Consider the following 27,618-nt stretch of genomic DNA (forward strand, 5'->3'; position numbering starts at 1 on the left):
ATGTGCTATATTTTTCTGGAAGATTATTTTTTATTTGGGAGGCTTATCATGTAATATAAAACCTACAGAATGGTACCAGTGGAAAACAAACAACGTTTGTACATATGTAAAATCTAAAGTAAGGAACAATCTGGGGTGCATTTCCCAAAAAGCATCATTAAAGTTAACTTTCTGGCTTAACGTCTTATAAAACCTATGGTAATATATATAGGCATAGTAAAACATCTAGTTTATTTATTGCTGTTTATTTAACTGTGTGTGTGTGTGTGTGTGTGTGTGTGTGTGTGTGTGTGTGTGTGTGTGTGTGTGTGTGTGTGTGTCTGTCCATACACTTTTACATATGTATGTTTACAGAGGAGACATTACTATAGGACACATTAAAGTTCATCACATAGCCTTTTTTGAATGATGACGAGCTTCTCCTAAAGTGTGCAGGTGAGGAATGTAGAACAGTTGTAAAGAGTGTAATAACTGCTCCTCTGCTAAACCAGTTAATATAGTGTTCACTTCCTCAAATTCTTCCAGAACAGAGGCCAGAGTTATGAATAAACATCTTATGAATGAACGCTGTTGTCAATACAAATAATAATTAAAACATACGGGCCTATGACATATACAACACTCAACAATGTTTCTGTTTAACCTAATTTTATGTATTTTCTGTGGTCTTTGGAAATCAAGCTCCATGACTAGCATTTGTTGCTGTTTCTTTATGTTTTGTTTATTTATTAATTTATTTATTTTTTCATTCATTGTTGGTACCCAAATATTATACACCTATAATACAAATCTAATCTAAAGTAAGGAACAATATGGGGTGCATTTCCCAAAAAGCATCATTAATTTTTTTTTTTTTTTTTTCTCCCCAGTTGCAAGCAGCATAAACCCTACTACTGTTGTAGCAGATACAAGCACAGTCCAAACCACGGAAACTACAACCATGGACATTACAAGTGGTAATATAATGTGATATATCAGTCTGGAAGATCATTTATTTATTTGGAAGGCTTAACGTCATATAAAACAACAACCATGGACACTACGACTGGTAATATAATGTATTGTGTTACAATCTGGAGGATAGTTGTTTGGTATGAGCAGATCAGATCAATGTTGTGTGTTTGTGGTGCATGTAAATAATTTAGATTAATTTATAAACCTATATAGGCTATTATATTATCAGTCATAATAAAGTGATTCAGCCATGTAGATATAGGTCATAATGTGCAATTGCAAATATCATGATAGGGACACTAAGGTAAATAAAATTGAAATGATGACTGTGACATTACTAATAAATGTTCAATACTGTTGATTTTTTTTCTTTTCTCAGACAATGACGTCAATATTATGAGACAATTTTATCCATTTGGAACTGGAGACACAGTGAATGGACGCACTGATGGTGGAAGTTCATCAGTTATTTACCTCCAGTCGCCCTTTATATTTTTTGGGTAAACATACAACCAAATTTATGTAAGTAAATCAAATATGAGGGGATCTTTGATTATGAGAGTCTGTAACCTGTCTATAATCATTACACTCTTGGAGAAAAAGTAAATGAGAAAATTCTTCCTTGCATCCTTTATAAGAATTCTGCACATGATAATCAGTCCTCTTCTATTTCAGGTTAACAACAATGGACACTTGACTTTTGACAGTGCATGGTCCAGCAACAGACCATACCAGTTCCCAGCTTATGGAGGGAAAGACCTCATTGCTCCATTCTGGACAGATATTGATATTGAACACCGTTGGAAGGGTGTTATCTCATATCAACAGTACACCTCTGGCAGTGTCCTTACACAGGCGACCCAAGACATAAACCAATACTTCCCTAACTTGAGTTTCTCTGCTTCATGGGTCTTTGTTGCAACATGGGATACAGTTGGATACTGCTGCAGTTCAAGAGCTGAAGTACTGAAGCCTAATTTGATACCATGAAAACCAAAAAAAAAAAAAAAAAATTGATATACCATTTCTTGCTTCACTTAAATAACTTGTTTTTTTTTTTGTTGTTGCTTTTTTTTTTTTTTTTTTTTTTTTTGTCTTTTTTAAGGAAACATCTTTCCAAGTGGTTTTGATTTCAAATGGCCATCTCTCATTTGTTGTAATGAACTATGGTGCAATCGCTCCAACGCAACTATATGTACAGGTATGCACAAGATAACAGATGGATATGATGTATTGAATTGTTTATGACTAACTAATCTGACATCTGGATGTCTTCCTTTATCATTAGGCTGGTTATGACACCATCGACTCAAGTCACCATTTCTCAATTACTGGATCACTCCAGAATGACATCACAGCCCTACCATACAGCAGCAATGTCAATGTGCCAGGCAGATGGGCCTTCAGAACAGATCATGGAACACGAGGCTGTCAATTTAATGGTAAAGCTGATCCCTGACTGTGTGCAATATTTGCAAAAGACTATGAATGACCTATTCAAATGTGATTATACCATGCTAGTGAGCCATAGGTGAACCCTTCCAGTAATTACTCAAATGAGTTTTGGTATTTTGGTATTATTTTTTTATTCTTTTATATTCACAAACTCGTTGTTATAGGTTTTCCAGTGCATCTAGGAGACTCCTTCTGGAGTGATGTCAACTGTCAGCAGAGATGCACCTGTACTAGAAGTGGTCTCCAGTGCAGCTTTGAGACCTGTGCTTATTCCCAAGCTTGCCGTCCAGCTGCTTTCCAATACTCTTGTCAGAACATTCAACGGCAAACATGCACTATCTCCGGTGATCCTCATTACTACACCTTTGACAATCAGATATTTCACTTTCAAGGAACCTGCACATATGTTCTGTCTGAGGTTAGTAATGCTGCTATGGCTTTCTATTTATTGTAGAAGAGATTGTACAATAATTTACTGGTTCTGAATTTGTATCATTGTTTAGGCTTGTGGAAATGGTTTGCCGTACTATCGCATTGAAGGCAAAAATGAGCATCGGGGTAGTACACATGTGTCATGGACTAGGATGGTCAGAGTATTTGTCTATAATGAAGAAATTGAACTGGTCAAAGATCACCATTATGAGGCAAAGGTAAGTATCACTGTATTGCTGTAATGTTGATTTGAGCCACCATTACATTTTCCTAATTTCTTTTTTGTCAACATTGTCAAGGTTAATGGGACCTTTCTAGCAACACCATTCACCCTCCAAAATGGCTCCATCCAAGTCTATCAGTCAGGTTTTTCCTTAGCCATCAGCACAGATTTTGGACTCCTAGTGACCTATGATGCATATAGCTATGTCACCATCTCTGTACCTTATGACTACCAGAATGCCACATGTGGTCTGTGTGGGAACTATAACCTACATCCTGAAGATGACTTCCGTTCAATCTCTGGAGAGATCTTGAGCTCGGATGTTGACTTTGCCAACTCTTGGAAGGTAGATGGGGACACAGATCCTGAATGCCATGATGTCAGATGCACAGGACTTGCTTGTGCGGTTTGTACCAGCAGTGAAATGAGCCTTTACAGTGACACAAACCACTGTGGAATCCTAGGCGATGTTTCAGGGCCTTTTGCATCTTGCCTCTCTGTGTTTTCGCCACAGACCTACATAGAGAACTGTGTCTATGATCTTTGTTTAGGAGGAGGGTACCAGCCTATTCTGTGCCAGGCTCTCAATGTGTATTCTGCTCAGTGCCAACAGCAGGGTGTACAACTAGGGCAGTGGAGACAAACAGGCTTTTGTGGTAAGTGCCTTGATATATCTGTATTAGAAGTAAGATTGGCAATGAACCTAATTCAACTTAAAATAAGTTTATTTAAAAAAAAAATAATAATAATAATAATAATAATAATAATTTAAAATATTTGTGGAAGGTGAATGATCAGAGTTTGCAAATTCTAATTTCTGCCCTCCATTTCCAGAAATCATATGCCCTGATCACAGTCATTTTGAGTCCCATGGATCAGGCTGCCCTGCAACCTGTAGCAACCCATCTGCCCCAATAAACTGTCCCTTGCCCAGTCAGGAGAGCTGTATTTGTGATTATGGATACATCCTCAGTGCTGGGCAATGTGTGCCTGAGGTGAACTGTGGCTGCACATTTGAGGGCTTCTATTACTCTGAAGGACAGTCAGTAGTGTTGGATGAGGACTGTGGGAGACAGTGTGTTTGTAGTAGCAGGTCAATGGTCTGCTATCAGCACCAGTGTGGTCCAGCAGAGGTGTGTGGACTCCGTAATGGTGTGAGGGGCTGCAGACCCATCAGTTATGCTACCTGTTCGGTTGAAAGCCTGGGTTCATACCACACCTTTGATGGACAAACTTTCAGATACCCAGGAGCTTGTGGACTGACCCTTGCCAGAGTGATGGGGCCATCCCAACTACCATACTTTGTTTTGACCGTGGAGAAAGTACCCAGAGGCCTTCAAGGCTTTTCCAGGTTCCTGAAGTTTGAGGCAGGAGGAACTCATGTTTCCATTGAATTGGGAGAAGGTAGCAATGTACAGGTCAGCTAAAACTTTTTTTTTTTTTTTTTTTTTCAGATTTTCATGTATTACGAAAAGTTTACCTATATTATTCCAAACACATATGCTAGATCAGTTGGTAACACTCCAATACGTTTCTATTAGTTAACATGAATTAACAGTGTAAAATACTTTTAAAGCATTTATGAATCTTAAGTATTTGAATTATGAATTTCAAGATTAACTAATACATTATTAAAATCCAACATTTTATCAGTTAATATTATTTAATGGACCTGAGCTTACAAATTAAAAATGAACCGTTGTATTTTTATTAATAAAGCTTAACAAATAAAACTGTATCAAATATATTGCTCATTGTTAGTTAATATTGTTTAATGCATTTACAGACATTACCTAATGGAACCTTACTCTAAAGTGTTACAATACAATTTACTTTTTTATTCTTCTCAGGTGGATGGACAGGTGGTTAGTCTACCCATCAGTGTTGGTTCCAGTCAGATCCGCATCTATCACAGCAGTGTGAGGGGTTTTGTTTTGAAGACGAACTTTGGAGTGACGATTAGAGCTGACTGGCCGCACATTGTCCGAATCACAGCTCCAACCACTTACAACGGTACACTTGGAGGTATGTGAGGGAACTTGAATGGAAAAATTAATGATGAATTCTACAGCCCAGATGGTGTCCTGCTGGATGACTCTCAGCTTTTTGCGGACAGCTGGCGTGATGGATCCCTGTCAGCCCAGTGTGAGGACCCAGCTGACATTTGGGAACCAGGAGTTTATCAGAATAGGAGTGAGTTCTGTGAGCGGTGCAGCATCATGGCAATGAATGATGGACCATTTGCTGAGTGCAGCAGAACACTAGACCCTTGGCAGCGGATTGAAGACTGTATTCAAATGCTGGTGCAGACTGAGGGTGCCAGGGAGGCTCTATGTGAAGCCCTGCGAGGGTACACACTGCACTGCCAACAGAATGGCATTGTAGTTGGAGAGTGGAGGAGTATCACCCACTGTGGTTAGTATCTTGTAAGGTGACAAAATTTTCAGAATCAAAAGTATACATCTTCAAAATGCTGATCATTCATTGCCTTTTCCATCTGGTTTTGTCTTAATTATCCAAGATCCCAACTGTCCAGAAAATACACATTTTGAACTGTGTGGCACATCATGTCCTGCGTCCTGCCCTAGCCTCTCATTTCCCTTCCAGTGCACTTTGCCATGCCAGGGGGGATGCCAGTGCAATGATGGACTAGTGCTGGATGGAGATCGCTGTGTTCCCCCCACTGGCTGTGGCTGTCACTATGATGGCCGTTATCGGCAGCCTGGAGAGCAGTTCTGGCATGGTGAAGAGTGCCAGTCCTTGTGTGTCTGTGATGGAATCACTGGAAATGTCCGTTGCACACCATCATCTTGCAGTGAACAGGAAATCTGTCGTGTTGTGGAGGGGGAGTATGGCTGCCATCCTCGTCCACATGGTAGATGTTCTGCGTCTGGAGATCCCCATTATATATCCTTTGATAGGACCTACTTTGACTTTCAAGGCAAATGCCGATATGTGCTGGCCACAGTGTGTAATGACACTCGTGGACTACCACACTTCCAGGTGGAAGCAAGAAATGAAGCATGGAATGGATTGTCTGTGTCAATAACTGTTGAAGTTTTTGTCAACGTCTCAGGGCATCTTGTGCACATGTCACGGGACATGAACAGTTATTCTGCTGTTAAGGTAAGCATGTCCCTCTCACTGTAATTTGTAAATGTGATATAAATAACATTAATGTTTTAATTATTGATAAGATAATTTTGTATAAACATACTCTACTTTTTCTTCAATTAGGTTGATGAAGAGACCAGAAACCTCCCTGTCTATCTTGACTCTGGTCGGGTGTCTGTCTACTCCACAGGACAGTTTATATATGTCTCAACTGACTTTGGTTTCAGTGTCAGTTATGGTGGTTCCTCTGAGGTAAACATTGTTGTGCCAGCAGAATACAGTGGAGTTATGTGTGGCATCTGTGGCAACTTTAATGGCCATCCCGAGGATGACTTCCTCACTCCGTCAGGTGCTCTGGCATCAACAACAGACCAGTTTGGGGCAGCATGGAAGGTTGAGGAGGACATGTCATGCAATGATGACAATGGGGACAGAGGTCCTGGACATTGCCAAGATGAGAGCACAACTCAAGCCTTGTGTCAGATCATCAGAGACAATCAGGGCCCCTTTAGTTTTTGCCATGGTTCTGTAGATCCACTAGTCTACTTTCGTAACTGTGTGTTTGATGTGTGCATTTCTGGGAACAGCAACAGTGTCTTATGTCGCTCTATCCAATCCTATGTGAGTGCTTGTCAATCTGTCAATGCCATGGTCTACCCCTGGAGAGAACTTGCATCCTGTGGTAAGTGATTGGAGGTGTGGCTGAGATGTTAATAGATCAACTTCAGATGAATTTGTTCTCTATATTAAATTTTCCTTTTATCACAAAGATTAAGATTTATATTGTACATAGTATGAATTGCATTTTATGAATACATTTTTGTTCCTTTTCCAGTCATGGACTGCTCATCAAACATCCCAAACAGTCATTATGAGGTGTGTGGCACAGACTGTGGTCATACGTGCGCCAGCAGCATCGATGCTAGTTGTGAACACACATGCTCAGAAGGTTGTTTCTGTGATGAGGGATTTGTGAGGAGTGGAGGACTCTGTGTACCAGTGGAGCAATGTGGCTGCTTGTATGATGGATTCTACTATCATGTGAGGATTAAACATTATGTTTTTATGTTAAACCTTATCATATAGGGCAGCGGATAAGGGGAAGCACAGCCTTAGTATATTATGACAACATACAACAAACACACACACACACAAAGAAAAAAAAAAAGAAAAAGAAAAGAAAAGAAAAATGTGGTGCTGCCATGGTACATAGATGGTATAATCATAGTACTTTCATATATATATCATATATTTACTTATCATTGCATTTGTATGGTACTCATAAAAAACTACATGGTGATAGCAGGATTCATTTTTTTTATATGTAAAAATACACACTGATCTTATGTTATGGAAATGTAAAGTTTGTTGTCATTGTTGATTTTGTAGATTGGTGAACAGTTCTGGGATTCAACATGTTCCCAACGCTGTCAGTGTTTTGCTCCGAATGATCTACGTTGCACTGCATCGTTCTGCACAGCGGCCATGGAGTGTGCGGTCAGAAACGGACATCGTGATTGCTATAGTACAATGTCCACATGCACAGTCTGGGGTGACCCCCACTACATCACCTTTGATGGGGCTGTGGCCCACTTTCAGGTATAAACTGGTTAACTGTTATGTGTAGATAAACATACACAAATCAGAATGAATTCCAAAGTTATTTTTAATAAACCAGGGGAATACGCTAGAGGAAATCAACAAGGCATGTACACAATAGCATAAGACTGAACAAAGAAATGAGTAGAACTAAGGGCTAATGATGGCCACACACTTGTAGATTTTAAGCTTATTTTGGGCCTGATTTGCCCAAATTTGATTTTCTATTCGAGGCTTGTCGTAACCTACTTTTTGTCCAAAACAATCCTCAATTGTATGGTGTCATTATGATTATATTACTGCTCACCATCGAGTCAAAGCCTCCCTGATCCCAAATTGTAGATATCGAACATGCCAGCATGTCTTGCGGTCTGGCCAAATCATCTAGTGTGTGCATGCAGAGTATTATAATTTTTAAAAATAAGTTGAAACTGTCCTTAAAATCGGTTAAATTTTGAAAATCGTCTAGTGTCTTCCAGGCCTTAATTACACAGAGTGAGGTAATCAACATAAACTAAAAGAGGTGCCGAACTCATGCGAACTATTGAAACAAACTAGCAGACAGAACTCAGGCAAACCAGAACATGGCAAAGAATGAAAACGAAACCAAAACAAAACAAATTGTATTGTGTTAATCCTACCAGGGAACATGTTCGTATGAGATTGCCCAGACCTGCGGTAATGTTACAGACAGTGATCTGGGGTTCCGTGTGGTGGCCACCAACAGGCACCGGGGGAACATGGTAGTGTCATTTGTTTCTGCAGTGGATGTTTGGTTGTCACAACATGGACAACAGACACACATCACTATTGGGCAGAACAAAAGAGTTAAAGTAAGTTATGTTTTAAATGACATACATTTTATATACACTTCAATAGACTTATACACTTCTCTCATTTTCTCTCTTATATCAAAATGTTCTAATTCTCCTTCAGGTTGATGGAAATCCTATTGACACACCAGCTTATCAAATCAATGATCTTGTAGAGCTACATGAGGAGCAGGAATTTGTAATTCTAAATGCATCCAATGAATTCATTGTCCATTTTGATGGACACAACAGCCTTCTAGTCAGGGTGAGCCAAAGATTCTATGGATCTCTATGTGGAATGTGTGGAAATTTCAATGGTAATCCTGCAGATGACAAAGTGCTACCCAGTGGAGAACTCGCTTCTGATGACATTTCCTTTGGCCACAGCTGGAAATCAGACACCAGCATTCCAGGGTATGAACAATTAGACTTTGGGATATAGAGAGAAATTTTCTTCCAAATGTTGATTTCTTGCAAATTGAACAAAATACTAAAAGTAAACCAAAATTTAACAGTTGCCAGACAGTGTCCAATGTAAAACATCTCCTGACAATCAAAAAGTAGAGAATTATTGTTTTAGTTTAAAATATGCATGAATAGGAAATTATATTTGTTGTCCACCTGTAAACTCTTTCTTTATCCAAATGGTGAAATAGTATTGGCATATAATTGACCTGAAGTTTCCTTGTATTCTTCAGCTGCGGTACTAGAGACCAGCCCGGTAATGCTGATGAGTGTCCATCCAGGCAGAGGTATTCTGATCTCTGTAGTATTATCATAACACCACTGGCCCCTTCCAGAACTGCCATCTTCATATTGACCCTGCACCTTATTACTACTCTTGTGTGTATGATCTGTGTCTCTACACACGTACCAATGGCATGCTATGTTCAGCTGTTGAAGCCTATAAGACAGCTTGTGCCATCTTGGAGATACAGATCCCAGAATGGTGTTCAGGTCTGCGGTGTGGTAAGTCAAAATCACATTTCAGCACAAAATATTTTCTGATTTTGTCACTAGTATTGCTAAAAGTGTAAAGTGTAGGTAGCTAGACTAACCTTTAGCTCTGTTAACACGACTCAATGTCTTTGTGTTGCATTTCCTTTATCTGTGCTTCTCGTCTTAGATGTGAGAGATCACTGTTCTGAACTCAACTGCTCTGAGGATGAAAGGTGTGGGAAGAAAAATGGTGTTTATGGCTGTTTATGCAACGATGATCAACCCAAACCAGAATCTGACTCTTTTGGTTGGTAGTATTCAACAAAAAATATCATTCATAATATCAAAAAAATATCAATAGCATTAATTGCCTTGACAATCATTTGATCTGACAATCTCTTTTTTTCCCCTCAGATTTCTCAGAAACCTGTGAAAGCAGCTCTGGCTCTATTTCTGTGTCTCGCTGTCAGCTCTTTGAGGCTGGTTTTCCAGCTGATGTCTTACACCTCAATGATCCCAGCTGCAAAGGAACAGTCCGTAATGGCAGAGTCGAATTCCATTATGATAATGATAAACACATCTGTGGTACAAATCTTGTGGTAGGTTTAACTTTGTATTATCTATTCAAATACACCATCTGACTATTTGTAATGCCTGATAGAATCAACAGAGTCAGACCAGTTGAATCTCTCTGAGACTTTGAGAAATCTGCATGCAGGTCTGTAAGGGTACTGAATCTGTTACAACAAAAGGAAGGTCTCTAACAGACCTTCCTAAAGACTTCTCAAAGTCTCAAAAAGGTTCAGAGGGGAAGGATACACAACCAATGCCATAAAAGAGACAAGGACGTTTGCCCGCATTCTCCACCAGTAATATGTAACCCACCATTATTTAACTTAACTGACACAACCTTTTGGCTTTTTATAGTTTGAAGTGATGCTTTAGTATTGTTTTTTTTTTTTTTTTGTTTTTTTTTTTTAAATGCCTTGAATTCAATTTAGGCTCAATTACAAAATGTTATATTTGTTGTCCACAGGCTAACGGCACCCACTTCATCTATGATAACTTTATTCTGGGGACACCGAGGTCAGAAGGTCTCATCAGCAGAGAGAAAATCCTGAAGCTTTCTTTCAGCTGTGTTTATCCTCAAACACAAACACTTTCCATGAATGTGGAAATCAACCCACTGGAGAGGTGCGAGTCAAGCAGCACTATTTTATTAAAGGAGTAGTTCACCAAAAAACAGATTTTGTTCAAACCTAATGTCTTTATTTGTTCCAAGGAACACAGAATTTTACTGGTCTCAATTTTCAACATAGTTAATGCTCATGGGAAATTTCAAGCTTGAAAATTTACAAAAAATGTCTATATGACTCATGATGTATATTCCAAATCTTCACCATTTAAGTGATAGCTTTGTGTAAGGAGCTAAAGTTGAAAGAATTGTTAACTTTTTGGGTGAACTAATCCTTTACGCAGAAAAATAAATGCATTAAAAATGTATATGGTAATATTATCTAAACCAATATACATTTTATTCCTAAAACAGAATTTTACCCATAAGCAAAGTATTTTTAACATGCATCTTTCCATTATTTCAAAAGTGTTGTGCAAAAGATCCTCCCTGCTGGCGAAGGCAGATATCAGGTCCGGATGGTTCCATATCAGGATGATGAGTTTACCTGGCCCTTCACTGGTGCAGTGGATGCAGAGCTCGACCAGGAGATGCATGTGGAAGTTCGTGTTGAGGGGGTCGACAGCCACCAGTTTGCCCTGGTGATGGACACGTGTTGGGCTACACCTGTGAATGATCCTGATTACAGCCTTCGCTGGGATCTCATCGTTTCAGAGTAAAGCAGTGCTTTTTATCTATTCTTTTAAGCTTGGCCTTAACTCAATGTGATATGATTATTATTTATTCAGCAAAAATGTTACATTAAGTATTAAGGATGTCAATTTACACAAATTCCCATGATTGATTGTCATTTAAATTAACAATCAATTAATCGATAGCCTTAATACTGCAATATGCAGTAGTATATATAGACAGCAGCATGACAGGGTGTGCAAATGTTGCTCAAAATGCCATGTTCCTCACCAAATGAATGAGAATGGTTTAGTCTAAATAAAGAGCTAGTAGGATTGTAAAATGAGTTGATGTGATTGATAATTTATTAAATTACTTATTTTCATAATCAAATATAACCACCAATACAGTGTGTATTGTGAGTGCTTGTCAGAATGTGTACTCCTGTTGTGGACGCGTTCTTCCTGTAACGACGTGCTGAATACCACAGCAACTAAACTCAAGGAATTCACAACAATTTATTATGGTGTTCTCATTAATGTTATGTAATATGTCAGTCCAAATCATAGTTATTGTTAGTCATGCATTGCTGTTTGAGTTGCATGTGCTGAAGCACTGAATTAACACTGGTAAACTGGAGCACTTTGCTAGTGCGTTATTTAACTCTAAGAAACACTTATATGAGACTAATCAGTCATATACAAAATAAACATAATATTACAAATTATATCTGCACAAAATGATGCAAATGTACAAGTGAACTTGAAATAAGTTACGTGCTATTCAGAATGTGTGAGTCATGTGTTTGTTTAGTTACAGTATTGTTCTCTTCATAATGTGATGTAATATGACAGTCCCAATCATAGTTATTATTAGTTGTGCATTGCTGTTTGAGCTGCATGCCCTGAAGCTGATCAACGGCACGCTTTACTGCAGCGTTAATTCTTAACCAATGCATCATATATGAGATAAATCAGATATAGATAGGCCTACACAACATAAACACAATATTTCAACTTACATTTGCACAAAACAAAAGGCTGCAAATGCGCATGCAAACTTCTAGTCACGATGAAGTTGTAACTCTAAAATGGCCCCAAACATAACTCCAGCGCGCTCGCTTATTTTTTCTTCGTGTCTTCTTTACCTGTTTCGCGGTTGAGCAGCACGCATGCGCATGAACCTGCTTAATCGGCGACCGATAAGTTTTATTAAATAAATGTACTATCGACAGTTAATCGTTAAAATCCCTATTTAGGATTGTCTTACATGCCTTGTCTTTCAGTATGTCAGAACTAAAGCACAAAATTCCTTTTTTTTTTTTTTTTTGTACATGGAATGCATATGCGTGATGATTTACAGGAGATCACTTTTTTATCGAATGTCTTTGAAATTAAAGAATTTGTCATTATTGATATTCTCAGGTGTCCCAATCCAAATGACGACACAGTGGAGCTGCTGCAGAACGGCGTCTCGACATCCAGCCGTTTCTCCTTTGGGATGTTTATCTTCACTGCAAACTCCACTAAGCTTTACCTGCACTGTGCTGTTCACCTTTGCCTTCTGTCAAGCAACCAATGCCCAATGGTGAGTTCTGATTTCATAATACTTTTTTATAGCTAATTTGTGAAATGTAATGGAATTTAGAGTGTACAGTCAGTTTGTTCTGGTTCCTTCAGAAGACACTGACATAGTGTTTTAAAAGTTTTATTGCCAAAATCTGTTTTTGGTATTATAGCTCCATCTAGAGTTAGGAAGTCTGTGCATATGAGGAAACATACTGTTGTAAACTGTGTAAAAATCTCATCACATTCTGGTTATCCATTTTCAATCTTTAGCACTGTGAATCTGGACACCAGTGGAGAGAGGGCAGGTCTCTGGACTTTCATGACAGTGCCTTCATTTCCATGGGTCCTCTGGTTTGGTCTGAACGGAACTCAGGTAAATGTTAAATTTAATAACCATAATACTTAATTTTCTCTTTTCACTCATGTCAAAATTATATATGTTTTGAGCCATATTTATATCTCTTTTGCAACTTGACCATGCACTGAACCATGTCTTGTCCCCCTTCACAGACATACAGATTCCAGAAAAAGTGCAAGTGTCCAAGGCACCAGGCCTGTGTGGTTCCTTGATCATTTTGATGGTTGCACTCCTTTGTGCCTACACTACGTTGTATATTTAAACATAGAATTACCTTTGATTTATACATTTCAAATTTTTTTGTTCATCATATTTGATTTGTACACTGTACATTGGATTAGGAACAATTGGCACTGAACTTATAAATTTTTCAGCTTTGACTTGTATTTTTACCTAATAATAATGACTCTTACGTTTCTGTCTGTCTATTATGATAAAATAAGAATTCATTTGATTTCTTCATTTATTTTTAATATTTAAAATACCTATTTATTTTAAATACTCAAAATATTTACTGTGGAAAATGCTTTTTAGCTGTTTAAGTTGACTTCTTCAATAAAATGATTTTTAAAAATCCTTATCCAAACTGTGATTATTCCATCCTGACCAGTGGTGAAAAGTAAATTGTAACATGTGATTTTGTCCGTATCTGTGTAGTTTTATAATGTTATTACTTATTTTTCTGAAGAGTGTCCTTTGACCTTTTTTAATTATTAAAGTGCCCCTATTATGACTTTTGAAAGGTTCCTATTTTTGTTTTGGGAGTCCCCAACAAAAGTTTTACAAGCATGCAAGATCAAAAAACACTTTGTCTTATAATATGCATTTATTTTTACCTTATTTTCTCAAGGTTTGGGCTATACTGCTGTGGTATTGTTGTAAAGATTAATTTTAACCACTGATTCTTCACGTATTAGCAGTGTTTGAGAGGTTTTCGGTTTTCCCTGGTGTCTGTGCACGCAGTAAGTGGGCGGGCAATATGCTGATGTCATGAATGATTTGATGTCACGACGAAATGGCTTGGGATTAGTTTAATTGACTCAGAGTCGACTCTTATATTTGAGACAATAACTTTATATATGGTGCACTTTCAGATTTAAAACTTTGCAGGATGTTTTCATTCACTTAGAGCTGTTACACACAACATTAAAGGTAATTTTCAAAAATCCATATTAGGGGCACTTTAACTTTATCATATCTCTGTGTGTGTTTTGTATAATAGCAGTCCAACATCACTAACCAGATCAATGACTGTTTTTGATAGAAATTATATTTCTGCATGGCAAATATTTTACTGACAATTAATTTTACAGAGTGAAAATCCTAAAGGCTTCTTTCAGCTGTGTTTGCCCTCAAACACAAACACTTTCCATGAATGTGGAAATCAACTCACTGGAGAGTCAAATACAAATTATTGTTGACTGAAGAGTCAACATTCTGGGTGAACTAATCCTGTTAGCAGAATAATAACTGTGTATAAAAAGTAAATATATTGTATGGTAAACCAAGAAGGGTTATCTGGGTAAATAAAATGTTTACCCATAAAACAACGTAGATTTAACACACATCTATCCATTATTTCAAAAGTGTTGTGCGCAAGACTCTGCTCAATTGTCAGTTTACAAACCTTTCATAATTCATAAAATTGTGATGATAAATTTTCAGAGTAGATTTAGTACTGTAATTGTGAAATAAATATTCATTGTATGTGTGGAATATGATCAAACACTAATATAAGTATGGCTAGATGCTCAAGGCTGCTAAAATACCATGTTTGTGGTTGCCCTCTTCTGGAAACTTTGTGCGCTCCTTTGTTTCTAGTTTGTTCAGTGATATTTATCAGGGATTCACACAGCTGATTTTGCTCTTTTCTCTATCAGGACTGTGACTTTGGACACCAGCGGAGAGAGGGCAGGTCTCTGGACTTCCATGATAGTGCTTCCATATCCATGGGTCCTCTGATGTTGTCTGGAGGGAACACAGGTGAACATTTAATTTATTTTAATCATTTGTAAATAAAGGTTTATGATGATTTCTGTCATTAATACATTTCACTGCATTATATTCTCTGTTCACAGATAAGTGGGTTCCAGATCAAGTGAAGGTATCTGAGGCTTCTTGTCTGTGTGGTTCTCTGATGGTGTTTCTTGTTCCTCTGATGAGTGTCCTGATACACTTTTAGTTTAGTACAACAACATTTTACATGCATATTGTTTAGTCATTTTAATTCATGTGGAATCTGATGCAACACTAACATAACTAATATTTTATACAGAATAATAAATTATTATTTAATCATTTATGTTTGTATATAGTACATTAATTCTGTATTACCTGAGGGGTTGTGCGACAACAACAAAGACCATCAGATTCATGTTTAACTAAAGGAAAACACGATTAGTGAAAACTAACTAATATGACTTACTTTTCTTAAAAATTGTGTTGTAATATTTTATTCAGGCATTTATTATATAAGGCATGAAAAAGGTCTGAATGATCCAAAATAAGGCACCAAATAAATACATTTTATGATTGAACTTTTGTAATCATTTTATTTCAATAAAAGTACAAGAATGATTAATGATCATCATTTTACTGCTATCTTTGTAATTGTTTTACTTATTTTCCATCGTGATGCTATGATAATATGCTTGAGAGAGTCTTGCTATTTTATGTTTAATTCTAAAGGCTTTGAAGAATGTTGCAGTTTGTTTAGTGAATAATTAGAGAATCTTCATCCTCTTCAGTGTGTCTCTATAACACCTTTATACATGAGGTTTGAGCTTCACTGAGAGCCAACAGATACAATCAGCTCCTAATAATGTTCAGGTTTCCTGCTGTTCATTCATAGAGGAGTGCCTGTTTGTCTTTATCGATGGTTAGATTATCTCACCACAATTCTCAATCCTTTTACTTTTTATCACATAATCATGATCGGCTGCATTCTTTATGACTGGTTTTAACATGATTTTGTTGCCTATTTAAAAAAAAATGCAGAAACTGAAATCATCATATTTGTCATTGTGTGATAATGCAAAATAAAATAAAAAGACTTATCGCAGTGGTGACAGGTATGTGTAGGAAGTTCTGAGAAATCTTGATCAACTGCATTTGCAAGAGTTACTTGGAAAACCCACTGACAACTGCACATTGGTAACTTGAGAAGAATCGTATTTGGAATCCATTCTGGTGGTTTCCTAAAAGCTGTGAAATGTTTTGACTACACAAACAAGTAAAATACACAGTACTTCTCTTGAGACGCACATAATACTGTATACTGTAGATCAGAGGATGAAAGTGTTGTTGTTTTTTGTTCTTCAAATTGGTGCCAGATATACTGTGTTTAAATTAAAACGTTAACATAACTATACCCAATACAATAAATAAATTAACAATAACTTATATATATATATATATATATATATATATATATATATATAGCATTTATTAAATATTATTTGAAATATACATGCTTCTTCATATAATAACGTTAATTTATTCAGCTTGTTGATGATTTTCACTTCATGTTCACATAATGCATTAACCTCTTCCTGTTTTGACAAGGGAGAATGTAAAAGACATATTACAGTTTTTCTCAATTGCTAACGGAGGCCAGCTCCCCTGATCTCAAGAGGCACCTGCCTCCCATGTCAGCGACCCAGGTTCGAGGCCCGCACAGACCGGGGAAAATAGGATGTGACCCGGATGGGAATAAGGGTTGGGGGGTGAGTGTAACCAAAGAATATGCACTAACAAGAAGCGATACTCAATAGAGCGTTCCATTGCAACACCAGAGCCCGGCAGCAGCCCTGCGTTTCCACCATTTTGTGGTGAAAGCGACTCGGAAGTCCACAAGTTTCTATGGCAATATCAGCTGCTTTGTTAAAAACAAAAAAAAGTTAATTAAAGCTGAAAATAAACTTGAATGATGACAACACAGAATAAAATACTATCGCTAGGGATCATCAAATCCTTTTTAACCGTTTATTTTACAGACTTTGTGTTTAAATCTTCCACTTTTTTCACAAACCTTTGCTCTTTAGAAACCCAGTCAGTTTGGGTTAAAATTCTTTGAAGTTCAAAGATTAGCATTATAAACACTGAATTAATACCAACTTTGGGGACATGACCAGAGTAAAGGCAGGAAGACACTGCTTGAAGTCAATATAAAGAGTTTATTGACTCTAAACTTGCATTTCACAAAAAAAAAAAACAACAACAACACATTAAACCCAGGACACTAGTGTTGACCCACCTCTTTTCGTTTACTACTACAATCTGATAACGGTCAGATAAATATGATTAGAACAATGCCAATGCAATCCACGGTAACACTTTAGATTACGGCCCGGAAAGTACTGCGTAATTACAACGAATTTACAGCGTAATTATCGGTAATTATTTTGTACCTATAAAGTACCTATATGTAATTATAGGGTAACAATATGTAAAGTTTGGTTAATAAAAAGGTAACAACCAATAAAAATTTAAAATAATTATACTGTAATTATTTTTAAATAAGGGTTAACCATTTTAATGTTATGTGGTATATGCTAAACAACATTGGAAATTACAAATAGTTTTACTGTACGTATTTTATTACTAAGGGCTAAATATTGTAATATATAAATTATAGGGTACTGTATGTAGTAAAATGCAGGTGTTGTATTATGTTATATTTTATTTTCGGGGAATAGCTGGAAAGAGGAAAGCTTATGTTCCACTGCATTGCACCTCGATGGACTATATTGCCATTTAAACAACAATTATCTGTAACACTTTTATCAGGTAAGCCTCACAAAAACCCACATCATGTATTCTTTAGTGATATGTATCACATTGTCTAAAGAAGTCAAATCACATTTATAGCGCTTTATATAGGCTACAAAAGGTTTCAAATCAGCTTCACAACAGAAAAAAAAAAATGTTTCAAGAAGCATAAATGATTTAAAAAAATGCTTATCAGCTATAAAGCAACTTAAGAGGGTAATTATTCAGCTCAATTCAGTTGTGTTTTCATCAGATCAATACTTTGATAATATTTTGTGAATATTAGTCACAACCCCCAAGGTCAACCATAACACGTAATATTAAAATAGCCTTTAGTTATAAAAGTTACAGTATAATTATTTGCGATTTGTCCATGTTGTTTAGCATATTAGGTAATAATATTAGAATAGCTAGCCGTTAGTTATAAAACTGTTACTGTATAATTATTTGTAATTTTCCATGAGGTTAGCATATTAGGTCATACATACCACATTTAGCCCATAGTTATAAAATACGTACAGTATAACTATTTGTAATTTCCAATGTTGTTTAGCATATACCACATAACATTAAAATGGTTAACCCTTATTTGAAAAATAATTACAGTATAATTATTTTAAATTTTTATTTGTTGTTACCTTTTTATTAACCAAACTTTGCATATTGTTACCCTATAATTACATATAGGTACTTTATAGGTACAAAATAATTACAGATAATTATGCTGTAAACTCGTTGTAATTACGCAGTACTTTCTGGGCCGTAATCTAAAGCGTTACCGATAATTGTTGTTTAAATGGCAATATAGTCCATCGAGGTGCAATGCAGTGCAACATAAGCTTTCCTCTTTCCAGATATTCCCCGAAAATAAAATATAACATAATACAACACCTGCATTTTACTACATACAGTACCCTATAATTTATATATTATAATATTTAGCCCTTAGTAATAAAATACGTACAGTAAAACTATTTGTAATTTCCAATGTTGTTTAGCTATACCACATAACATTAAAATAGTTAACCCTTATTTAAAAATAATTACAGTATAATTATTTAAAATTTTTATTGGTTGTTACCTTTTTATTAACCAAACTTTACATATTGTTACCCTATAATTACATATAGGTACTTTATAGGTACAAAATAATTACCGATAATTACGCTGTAAATTCGTTGTAATTACGCAGTACTTTCTGGGCTGTAATCTAAAGCGTTACCAACTGATCTTCTATCGCCCTACAATCCTTCACGCTCTTTAAGATCACAATACTCTGGACTTCTGATTGTACCTGGGATATCTAGTCCACTAAAGGAGGGAGAGCGTTTTCACATTTGGCTCAGAAACTCTGGAATAGGCTTCCTGATAATGTTCGGGGCTCAGACTCGCTCACCCAGACACATCTCTTTAGCCAAGCATTCAGTTAAGTACACAGGAGCTAAACCATTTAGAGCCTTATAGGTCATTAGCAATACTTTATAATCGATACGGAACTTAATAGGTAACCAGTGTAGAGATGATAAAATTGGTGTTATATGATCATACTTTCTTGACCTGGTAAGAACTCAAGCAGCTGCATTTTGTACTAATGTAGCTTATTTATTGAGGAAGCAGGACAACCAGCTAATAATGCATTACAGTAGTCTAGTCCAGTGGTTCTCAAACCTGTCCCAAACCTGTGTTAGATGAGGGAGACATGCAAAATGTGCAGTGGTGGGGGGTCCCCAGGACAGGTTTGAGAACCACTGGTTTAGTCGAGAAGTCATGAAAGCATGAACTAACTTTTCTGCATCAGAAATAGATAACATATTCCGTATTTTAGCAATGTTTCTGAGGTGGAAGAAGGCTGTTTTTGTAACATATGAAATATGATTTTTAAAGGACAAGTTGCTGTCTAATATAACACCCAGGTCTTAAACTGTCGAGGATGGAGTAACAGTACATCCTTCTAAATGCAGATTGTAGTCTGAGAGATTCTGTGTACAAGTTTTTGATCCAATAAGTAATACTTCAGTCTTATCTGAATTTAATAGAAGAAAATTACTAGCCATCCAATGTTTTACTTCTTTAACACACTCTGTCAGATTGGATAATTTAGAGATTTCATCTGGTTGTGTTGAAATATATAACTGAGTATCATCAGCATAGCAGTGGAAACGAATTCCATGTTTTCTTATAATATTGCCGAGTGGCAGCATGTAGATTGAAAATAGCAGAGGGCCTAACACTGATCCTTGCGGCACTCCATAATTTACTATCGTGATCTTAGATTTTTCCCCGTTTAAATAAACAAAATTGTGACCATCTGATAGGTACAACCTAAACCACTGTAATGCCTGTCCCTGAATACCAGTGTAATTTTGTAGTCGATCTAGGAGTATTTTATGATCTATAGTGTCGAACGCAGCACTGAGATCAAGTAACACTAGTATTGAGATACAGCCTTGGTCAGAAGCTAGAAGTAAGTCGTTTGTAATTTTAACGAGTGCAGTTTCTGTGCTATGATGAGATCTGAGATCTGTGTTAGAATCTAATTATTCAACTTAATAATACAATTCAAAATGATCTATTCGGGTTGAGCGATCCAGCACAGAAAAGCAGGTACCTGGGTATCAAATGGAAGACTCAGACACAAAGAGTGCAGTTCAACCAAGATACAAAGTTTATTCAGCCAGAGAGCCAATAATATATTGAAAATATAGGAAGTGAAAGTCGCACCTCAGTATTAATTCAATCAATAGGGGCTGTACACAACTCCAAGAAAAGAACATATTCTCTAAGCAAGCATGATGTAATGGCTAGACAGAGATACAGAAGTACAAAACAGGCACATGATGTTCTTAGAATCTTACACTGACTGAAATTTTTCATAGATAGCAAGAAGGAGCACAATTGGACTGACACCACTTTTCCAAGTATTTTAGACATAAATGGAAGATTTGAAATGGGTCTGTAATTTGCCAATACATTTGGATCTAATTGTGGTTTCTTAATGAGAGGCTTAATAACTGCTAGCTTGAACAGTCGTGGGACATGACCTAGAGATAAAGACGAGTTGATAATATTGAGAAGAGGCTCTTCTGCTACAGGTAACAGTTCTTTCAGTAGTTTAGTGGGTATTGGATCTAATAAACATGTTGTTGGTTTAGACGCAGTGATACGTTTATTTAGCTCTTCCTGTCCTATAGTTGTACTGCAAAATGCTGTTCTTACTTAAAATTTTTGTCTTGTTTTTAGTCAAAATATCTTAAAGTTCTTAAATCAAGAAGCATTTTCTTGACAAGTACAAATTATTTTCTTGTTTTCAGGAAAAATACATCAAAATTGAGTACTTTTTTCCTTAAAACAAGCAAAATAATCTTAGTCCAAACTGAAAACAAGATTATATAGCTTATTCTTGGTTTGAAATAAGATTATTTTGCTTACCCCATTGGCAGATTATTTTGCTTGTTTCAAGGAAAAACTTACTTAATTTTGACTTATTTTTCCTGAAAACAAGAAAATAATTTTTACTTGTCAAGAAAATACTTCTTGATTTAAAGATACAATTTGTGATATTTTTTTCCGCTAGAGGTCGCTAGAAGCCTATTCAAAACAAAGGCGTAGTTTGATGACGCCAAGTTTTAGAGCGGAAACTTGAGACATGTGGTCTCCATCTCCACGGACGGTGCAAAAGAATAGGGATTGGCGTCTGGAAGAACTCATGTTCGTGGATGCGATTATTAATGTTACTATAGTATGAAGCAGAGCAGGACCGAGTGTTGCGGGAGCAGAACGAGCAGCGGGACTTTTATTATGAAACAGTCGCCGGCGCCGCTTCCGCTTTTCCGGTCATGAGTTTACGGGAGCTGTCCTTGTCGACAGAATCAGCGGCAGATGGTAAACAGTAATTATGTTCCATAAATAAGTAACACAATCCACCATAAAACGTGCAAGAAGTAAATAAGGAACTGCTTGAAGCAAGCTAGTGGTTTGCTGGACGCTAGACTCTACTTCCGCATTTGTCCACGGCACTGTTGTCATGTGGTTTCTACGTCAGTAAAGGCGGTAACAAAGGTAACTGACGTCATTGACAGGCGACTGCACTGCCCCGTGTCACTGTTTAGAATGGGAATTTTCTCGTGATTTACAAGTAGTTGAAAACATTAGAGATATTGTTTGTAATCAGCTGGACAAAATATATAACACTAGCCTAGTGGTTTTTGGATATTTTACTGCAAAAATTTTACATATTGTACCTTTAAGAACTTTAAGATATTTTGACTAGAAACAAGACAAAAAATCTATGTAAGAACAGCATTTTTTGCAGTGTGTAAAGCACTGCAACTGTTCTTGAGGGGCGATAATTGAGGCTGAATCATAAAACTGTTAAAGGTTGTACATTTACAATTGTATTTCTGATACTTTCAATTTTCTTAGTAAAGAAATTCATAAAGTCATCGCTACTAAACTGTAATGAAATGTTTTGTTCTGGTGATGTCTGTTTATTTGTTAATCTAGCTACTAAACAAGAACCGTGGATTGTTTTGGTTATTTTCTATGAGTTTGCGGAGATGGTCGGCCCTGGCTGCTTTTAGAGTCTTTCTGTAACGGGACGAGCTGTCTTTCCACACGATTCTGATGACCTCTAAACGAGTTTGTCTCCATTTGCGTTCTAGAATACGAGTTTCTCTTTTGATAGCGCGAGTAATACTGTTGTACCATGGTACAGTATTTTTCTCTCTAACCTTTTTTCTCTCATCGGTGCAACAGTATCTAATGTACTAGTAAAAATGGTGCACATACTGCTAGTCATTTTCTCGAGATCATTTGTGTGTTTAGGAACAACTATTAACATTGTGTATGAATGGTTTAAGAAGCTTATGATTATTAGAGTATTTGACTGGTTCATTTTTGCACTTGTTAAGTCTCATTGAAATATACTGTTTTTTTTTGGTCTCATCATCTCTCACTAAAACAGATTATGACCCGTGCAATAACTACAACATACTCGACAACCAATGGAGAAGCACACTCAATTACTGGTCTATGTATGGATACATATCTGATCATGATGACACTCGTGTAGAATGGGATGGCTGGTATCGACTCTTCATTAATGGATCAAGTGCTCAGATGCCTGAATGGTGTGTGTCTTACATGTCATGTGGAGGTTTTAGTTCTCTGTATCTTGGTGGCACTCATCCTCGGCTAGAAGATGGAGTTGTTTCTCGTCAAATTTTCGGCTCCCGTTATGATCAGTGCAGTCGCTACAGATCCAACTCAATCCAAGTCAAAGCTTGTCCTGGAAATTATTATGTCTACAAATTTAGCAGACCACCTATTTCAATCCCAGCTCCTGTTTATTGTGCAGGTACAGTCATTTATCTTAACATTTGTATTTTTCTATATTCATATTTATACTTAAATTAATCATTAATTGTATTGGTTTGTATTAATATTATCTTAAATATATATAATCTGCAATATAATGCTCTCTTTTTCCTTTTTCCATAACAGTATCTTTCTCCACTCCAAGTGTCGACCCCTGCTACAACTATACCAGTCTGGATGAGCCTTGGAGAGCCACTGACCATTATAACTTGGGCATGTGTGATTCTATTGTGGAGTGGAATGGCTGGTACAGGCTGTACAAAAATGGTCAGAGTGCTCAGATGCCAGAATCATGTGTTAATCAGTTCATGTGTGGCACTAGTGACCCACTGTGGCTCAATGGATCTCACCCACAGCTGGAAGATGGAGTGGTCACCTGTCAGGTCTGTGTCTCCTCATGGAATGGCTGCTGTACTTACACATCCCACCCTATAAGAGTCAAAGCCTGTCCAGGAAATTACTATGTTTATGAGTTTGTCAAGCCAATAGTTTGTGGAGCTTACTGTGCAGGTGAGCATTTACTCATATTCACTTCAGTCATTTACTTTCTGGATTTTGTTTAAAAGTTATTGATGTTGATATAAAATGTTCCTAATACCAGAACCCTCAAGTCAGTCCATCTCATCAGCGTCTACAACAACCACTGGTAAAGTATTGTCTTGCTTCCTTTAAAAACTCTCATCAGCATCTTTTTGGACATGTATTTTAATTAAATATGATCTCTTGAAATGTTCTTGTTAATCACATTAAATAAATTGATAACACTTTACAATAAGGTTGTATTAGTTAACATTAATTAATGCATTAGTTAACATTAACTAACCATGAACACTTCTGTTCAGCATTAGTTTATGTTTGTTAACGTTAACTCATTATTAATGCACCTATTCACGTTAACAGCACTATTAGTTAACATTAGTTAATGCATTAGATAACATGAACTAATCATGATTGATGCCAGTAAATAGCCTTAATGTTTTAAGGTTAACTTACTTAAATCAGTGTGAAATGTAAACATAAATGTCAGATTTTTTTTTTTTTTTCTCTTGGCAGCACCGGAAATATTCTACCCATTCGGCTCTTCAGGAGACACAAGAAACGCTGCTGCTGATGATGGAAGCTCCTCTAAAATTCAGCTGTTGAGGCCATTTCTGTTCTTTGGCCGCATGCACCAGCAGATTCATGTAAGAAATTGATTCCATCTTAATTCTGTGTCTAAATGTGAGTGGTGGATGTTTTATAAACTCATCTGTGATCAGTAAAACCTGTGGCTGTTATTTTGACAGTATTTTTCATGTTTCAGGTGAATAATAATGGACATCTCACATTCAACCAGCCTTCATCACAGTTTATTCCCTACTCTTTTCCTGCTAATGGAAGCCAAGATATAATTGCTGGTCTCTGGACCGACCTTGACAACCGTGCAAGAGGAGTGATTTCATATAATCAGTACACTAATGGAAGTGTTCTCACACGTGCCACTCAGGATATAAACAATCATTTCCCAAATCTGACCTTCAATGCTTCTTGGGTCTTTGTTGCAACATGGGATAAAGTTGCTTACTATCCCTTCAATAACACAGTACGTTTGATATATTTCTGAAATATGACTGTTTTCACTTGACCAATAATTCAGTTCAATTCAATTTCAGAATACTTTATTGAACACATTAGTAGACAGTGATTAAAATTATAATACATTTACAACAGTAAAAATAATAACAATGAGGTCACTTAGTGATGTTCATATAAATATTCAATATCACAAAAATGTAATTATATATATATATATATATATATATATATATATATATATATATATATATATATATGAACAGTTAATGTTAGGTTTAAAGTGATTATTCTTTTTCAATCTTTGCAGGAAACATCGTTTCAAGTGGTTTTAATTTCAGGCAGTAATTTTTCATTTATTCTGATGAATTATGGTGACATTGCCGTAACAGGACTTCCAGTGGAGGTAAAAGAAACTTGTTTTCTTTGTTGAGAACCAGGGGTAGACTTAACCAATAAGTGAGATAAGCGGCTGGCATCAGACATTCAGGAGGCCCGATAAAATACCCTGTAGGGAAAACACCCTAGGAAGTAAAATTAGCTCAAATGAAATATTTATAGGGAATTATAAAGAGTTGTTTAGATTACGACCGAGCAACTGATTCGTCCAGCGTTCATTTGCTCGAGCCGTAATAAGCTCTTGTAACGGATATAAATATCCAACAATCGTGAAAACACTGATTAGAGCACGGTAACTTGATCACAGTTTAAGACATTAAATCATAAAGCACATAATACAAGACACCTTCCTTTTAAAATCTACAAGAGATTTTATTTATTCTAACACAAACTAATCTAACACAAAGGCACGCACATACACACACACACATTCATACGCGTTGCAGTAAGAAGGAAATGAGAGAGAAAGAGTTTTGAAAGAGAGAGAGAGAGAGAGAGAGAGAGAGTATCTGATTAACCGAATTCCTATCAATGCATAAGGACCAGAACGAACCATGAATCATTCATTTATGCACCAGTTCAGTTTTGGTCTGGAGGTACTTGCTTGCGTTGACTTAAAGGTGAATTTCCCTCGTCGTGCAGAGAGGGGTTTCCCAAGTCGATGATTGGTCCAGATCAGGGTCCGTGTGGAACAATGAAGGAAGTCTCTTTGTCGCTGGAGTTGAAGCGGCAAAAGTCGTTGGTTGAACTTTGCGGCGAAACGTAGGACACGAGACTTTCAGCGGTAAAGGAAAATTAAGTAAAGAAAAGAAAAGTGAGTGAAGGTTGGATGGCTTGGATGGGCGGCTGGTCTGTTCTTCTTGTTACTCCATTGTTCTTGGTACTCTGGTCATGGTTTCTCTTACCAGAACTAACCAACTCCAGTTCGTTTACTAACCAACTTCTCTCCATTCACTATCTTGCAATATGATCATTTAAACTTAGTTGTTTGTCACACCTCTGAGGAGTCTTGGCCAATCAGACATTGTCCTGTTTCAAGAGGGCCTTCCTCTGCCCCCAATAAAACATAAGTGTCACATCCCGGTCTGTCTCTGCTTTAGCAGATTGCCATTTTAACATAATTGCTGTTAAATGGGATACAATACCTTTTAAACAGATTTCATTCAAGTCAGGATATAGGAAAGGGGGAAAGAATCAAATTAAGTCCAAATAAGGCATACTTTCAGTCATTCAGTCAAGAGTTAACACATTTACATGAATTGTGAGTGTTTCTAAAGCATAACTGTTTACAGGTAGTACTTGTGGACACATAATGCAAAATGTATGTAGTTAAAAGATGTTTGATAAGTCCGTTAAAATTGTTGGAACAATTTTGAAGCAGATTTATTTGTTCAACAGTCTCTTTGGCTCTCCTGTGAAGTAAGGAAACAAAAGGGTCTGGATTGTCTCTCTGTCTTCTTGGGTGACCCTTTGGTATGTCGCTTCTGCTATCAGGAAGCATGTGTCGTAAAAGTAATCAGCCTGGCTTTATCTGCAGACGGTTCGGAGCCGGAACCTCAATTCTGAATTAGAATTATGTTTTGAAAGAATCATCATTCATTTGTCTGGTTCGTCCACAGTTGCTACATATCCCCCCTTTGTTCGGCGATGTGTTGAGATGAAGACACCGGCGGACACTGTGGAAAATGGACAGAAGCAGACACACACAAAGCAACAACAAAACAACACCTCCATGATTGACCACTATACTGGTGCAGGGCATTAGATTATCTGAGTACTGATGGATTAAGTTCAATTTTGGGAGTGTTATTTTACATTGTCTCAGTATGTTAATGCTTGGATCAAATTGTGTGATTTAAATTGTTTGTTTCCTTATCTTCTAAATTGTTCTAGGTTGTTCTGGTGACATCATTTGTGGTAAAAATGATGTGACCCATCATGGAGCTCTCTCGGGCTCACATTTGAATTTTCAAATGGCTTTCAGACCTTAGGCGTGGTGCGTCAATCCTAATGTCATGACCTTGACCCTTATGGGGCAGACAGGTATTTTACCTTATAAAGAAGAAGGGAAAGAGAGGAAGAGGAAAACAAAATAAAACACTTAAGTGTTTCCTGGTATGGCTAACACTACTGCGTGCATCTAAGATGTCATGTACCAGCTTAATGAAAGGTGTTCTACTTGTTGGGCAGATGGTTGCATGTTTCTTATGGTGAATGTAGCTAAGTCGATGTTGAGCTAG

General features: G+C 36.8%; 1 pseudogene; it reads left to right on the forward strand.

The window, feature by feature from the left end:
* The first annotated feature begins 940 nt into the window (after nucleotides 1-940).
* On the forward strand, nucleotides 941-27,310 carry LOC137008303 (alpha-tectorin-like; annotated as a pseudogene).
* Nucleotides 27,311-27,618: the final 308 nt, after the last annotated feature.

This window comes from Chanodichthys erythropterus, chromosome 19 (assembly GCF_024489055.1).
Source record: "Chanodichthys erythropterus isolate Z2021 chromosome 19, ASM2448905v1, whole genome shotgun sequence".
Taxonomy (NCBI): Eukaryota; Metazoa; Chordata; class Actinopteri; order Cypriniformes; family Xenocyprididae; genus Chanodichthys; species Chanodichthys erythropterus.